This window comes from Phoca vitulina, unplaced genomic scaffold (genome assembly GCF_004348235.1).
Source record: "Phoca vitulina isolate PV1807 unplaced genomic scaffold, GSC_HSeal_1.0 scaffold5, whole genome shotgun sequence".
In the NCBI taxonomy this organism is placed as follows: Eukaryota; Metazoa; Chordata; class Mammalia; order Carnivora; family Phocidae; genus Phoca; species Phoca vitulina.
Window position 1 is genome coordinate 36596522 of NW_022589708.1, and position 4803 is coordinate 36601324.

At 40.0% G+C, this 4803-nt stretch overlaps 1 pseudogene; it reads left to right on the forward strand.

Moving 5' to 3' along the window:
• The first annotated feature begins 845 nt into the window (after positions 1-845).
• Positions 846-4591, forward strand: LOC116631397 (annotated as a pseudogene).
• Positions 4592-4803: the final 212 nt, after the last annotated feature.

Below are 4803 nucleotides of genomic sequence, written 5' to 3' on the forward strand. Positions count from 1 at the left end.
AAAGAAATGTGAATTTATAGCATGTTTATTTTCCTAAGATTAGCATAAGCACTTTAAATATGCATTTTCTTACAATGTGACCTTAAGGTTTGAGTTCTGTTTGTAGTTCAGACAGAAGTAATTCAATAGTTTAGTTAAGAGATTATTATACCTTGCATGAGGTTAGTGATGGTGAAGATGAAACAGATGTGAATAAATTGGAGCGTCCATCAAAGGGCTTAGTGATGGATTCTATTTAAAGGGGAGAGGTAAAAAGAGTGATGCCTGGGTTTCTAAGCTGGTGAAACTTAATGGATATTGGTACCATTCACTGAGATAGGGAGAACTGAAAGAGAACCATACTTTGAAATCAGTGTTGTGCACAATTTCAGAATGGATGCAACAGACAGCATTATTATCTTACACAATTACAAAGTATGTTCTTAGAGTAAAAAGAAACCTTAGAAGTTATATAGTCTATTATCTTAAATGATGATAGCTATACTATTTCTGCTTGGATGTCTCAAGTGATAATATCCCCTTGGCTTTATAAACACAGAATAATACTTTTTAAATGGGTATCATTATTTTGATATTCTTCTTATGCTCAGACAACATCTGCCCCTTTGTAGAAGATAATAGCGATTTTGAAAATAAAGTAGAGTTCTATAAGACTTTCTCTACCTGTTCAAAAAGATCTTGACACTTCTTAATGAAATATTTATTGCTTGGAACGGCAAACCTGTTCCCCTGCCTACCGAGGAAGTTGTATTTTCAAAGTGAGAAAAAGTTAGAGCTGATATACAGATGATGGAGACAATCAAACCCACAGCAAAAATGCCTTTTTTATTAAACTGAGGGATACAATGAACGGCTTTGTATGGTTAAAAGATAAATTGAGGTATATTAAACATTTTATGACTTATTTGAGCAAAAATCGATTCCAATGGGGCAATGCCTAACCAGAAGTGGTTAGGAATGCTCCACCTACCGGAGCCACCTATGGGCTCCCCAAATATGTGGCAGAAGTCATTGCATATATACCCGATTATTATATACATGCAGTAGTTTATGCTCTTTCAGCTTAATTACAGTTTGTTGATTTTTAAAACAGCCAATGATGCTTGCTTGTTTTTTGAATAGTATCATAAACCAAAAGCCAGAGACACCAAGATCTTGAGGAAAAAAAACCCTAAATACTAAGGATATTATCGAGACTGATGTTACTCTTTTTTGAGAAACAAGTACCTAACGTTTGTTTGTGTAGAATATTTTATGTAATATATGTTATGTCAGAAAGTGTGAAGGGTCTGAGACTTTACCCTACTTGCAAGTAAACAAGTTAGCCTAGGGCGCCCTGGGTGGCTCAGTCGTTAAGCGTCTGCCTTCGGCTCAGGTCATGATCCCGGGGTCCCGGGATCGAGTCCCACATCGGGCTCCCTGCTCGGCGGGAAGCCTGCTTCTCCCTCTCCCACTCCCCCTGCTTGTGTTCCTGCTCTCGCTATCTCTCTCTCTGTCAAATAAATAAAATCTTTAAAAAAAAAAAAAAAAAAAAAAACAAGTTAGCCTATGTAATTGCATGTATATCCTGACAGAAGTACCATACTGCAGAGAAATAGGCCATGCATTACTCACACCAAGAACACCAGCCTGGATAGGATCTTGGTGCCAGTTCTTTGAGCCCCAATCCTCACTGGAACACACAGTGTCACAGTTCTGGAGCCTGAGAAGTCCAAGATCAAGGCACCAGCAGATTTGGCGTCTGGTGAGAGCCCATTTCCTGGTTCATAGACAGCTATCTTCTTGCTGTGTCTTCACATGATGGAAGTGGGGAGGGAGCTCTCTGAGGCCTCTTTTTGGGCACTAATTCCATTAACAAAGGCTCCACCCTCATGACCTAATCACCCCCAGAGGCTCTGCCTCCTAATACAATCACATTGGTGTTAGGATTTCAACAAACAAATTTTGGGTGGACACAAACAATCAGCCAATTGCCCACAGTGAGAATCAGTTATTATTTGGGTATGAAGTGTATTCATATCACAGGAGAGGTGCTCTAAAATTATAACTCTAAGTGCTTATATTGGGCAGCTGGTATGCCACCCCATTAGCCCTTTGGGAGAAAAAGACTTTATTTTAATCTAAAATGTCAAAATGTCTTATGATCTGAGGAGGGTAAGACCTCTTGGTTTGTTACACTGAAATCTAATCAGATGTCTCTCAGGGGATGGTGTGTCTAAGTTTATTATTATTCTAGAATGTAAGCAAATCTTCAGTAAGATGAGGGGAATTTTTACTATCCTGAAATGTGTCCAAGGAGTGAAATGTTCTGTAATTCCTTTCCTATGAATATTTGAAATGTACAGGACAAAAGAAAAAGAAAAAGACAACCCAGAGAAATACAGGAAGAACTACCATCTGGCATTATGCTTATACTAGAATCAACTAAGATTCTCATAGGTGCACAGCGTTTCTGAATGTAACAATGGCTCCTAATTCTTCTCAAGGTCTCATCGTGGTAAATCAAGACCCTGTCACCAAGACCATTATTAGTGAATCTGTTATGGAGCCTCAGGCTCTTAATGAAATAAATGATGAAGAAGAAGGAACTGTTAACAGCCAGTCAGAAGAAAGCGAGAATGAATTGGATAGCTCTAAACTCTCAAATAGGAATGCAGACATGTTTCTCCACCAACTAAAGGAAGATGATTCTGAGTTAATTAATAAACTGTGGACTGATATTCAGCAGAAAATAGCAACACAGTCACAAATAACAACCCCTCCAGGAACTCCATCATCTGCCCCCTCCATCAGAGGAATAAAAAGCTGGCTCTCAATGCTACCAATGCTATCAGGAGAATCCATACCAGGCTTCAATCTGAAGAATCTACTGAGACTCTAGACTCAGGCTATCTTGTGGGACAAGTGTTAAACTCAAGGAAGCAAAAACAGTTGTTAAATAAAGTGAAAGGAAAACCGGATTTGCATGCTCTTTCCAAGCACAACAGAACCACGTTAGCAGCTAGTACAGCCTCCACAGACTTGCCAAATAGCAAAAATCCAGGCTGGATGCCCTCAAACCCGTGATACATGAAGTGGAACACTAAATGGAAGAATATGAATGGTGGACAGGATGTGAGGTCAAGGGACTATGGAGTAGTCAGTCGTACAGGTTTCACTCTATCACTGGTGAGCTCTCTCCATTGTCTGGTTTGGTACCTTAAAGAAAGTGAGCTCCAGGTGCATAAAGTAGAGATAAGGCAGTAACTGGAACGAGTGTTAGGTGATCATCGAGAGCTCACTGATGCGCTTACAGCAGAAATTCTTCTTAGAGAAGAAAATACTGCTACCCAGGCAAGACTTCAGCAGTACATGGTCACAACAGATGAGCAACTTATATCACTCACACATGCCATGAAGAACTGTCCTTTGATAAACAGCAACAAAGAAAGTCAGGCATCAGAAGGGGGATCCATGAGTAGGAAAATTATAGATAAATCAGAGGGCCCTGCTATAAATGTTAATGTCTCTTTGCCATTGATGTTCAGAAAGGGAGAAGTGGTTGAGTTCCCACGGGAAAACTTGTCTGTTAAACTATCTCAGTTACCAACCTCCCCAGATAGTGTGAATCTGGCCAACAATCTTCCAGCACAGGTATTTGAGCTCAAATAACACCACCAAGGCAGAAGATCAACTCAGAATTCTCTCCCTTGCAGTATGTATTAAGGACTGTTCAAACTCGTCCTGCTCCACAAATTCCTCCAATTATGGAAATGATTGACAAGGAACAAAACTGAGAAAAGAAGACCTTACCTACTTGGTGCAGACAATCAGAATGCAAACGAAGAGAGTTACCTCTTCATACTCAGTGGTGGAGGGTCTCTCACATGGCAGAAGATCTGGAGAACAAAGCCCAGTCTCCTTTTGTTAACTTCTCGAAGCCCCTCTGCATTTCCCATTCAAACACTCAGCAGGCCAGAATCCCCAATTTCTCAGAAGAGCCCCCAGTACTGGGAGATGGGCAATAGCTTAGAACAAAAGAGGCATTAATACAAAGAAAGGACATCCTGGCACAAACGGCTGAGTTGACAACGCAGAATTCATCAAGGCACATCGGAAAAATAATATTGAGCCAGAAGAATAGCAATGGGGATGGACTTCAGGAATTAAACAAACAAGCGACAAGTTATGCAAGTGACATGCAGCAACACAACCTCTAACACCAAGCAGCATGGAGGAATGGATTGCAGAAATGGATCAGCAGAGTATGGATGCTCATGGAAAACTCCTGCAGAGCAGCAGACACTTGCTGGTTTGAATCTTTCCTCTCCCAGTATCACCCATTCTGTCACCTCTCAGAGCATGGACTGAAGGAGGAAAGAGGACAACTGAAGTATCTATTACAGGAGCAGAATCTCCTGAAAGTTTAAAATGTAGTGCTGTCTCTCCTACCAGTGGGATAAATATAAGATCTTCAGGGGCTACTAGGAATTCTTGTTCTCCATTAAGTGCTACCTCAGGAAGTGGCTGATGCACACCTCTTAATCCAAAGGCAAGGATTGAGAAACAAACTGAAGAAGGCTGGTTTGTTCTTTCTACCCACTTGTCATAAATGAAGTTAGTTGTACAGAGTTTGTTCTCAGTAATATATCCTTGAGCTTCCACTCCCTTTTCCCTGACCCTGCTTTCAAATTTTCAGGTCCTTCTTTAAGATAAAACCTACAAAGATTTTATGACTTACTATTTATGGGACAAAGCATAAAGCAATTATTTTAATTTTTGACCTTTTCTTTTTTAATTTTTTTAAAAGATTTTATTTATTTA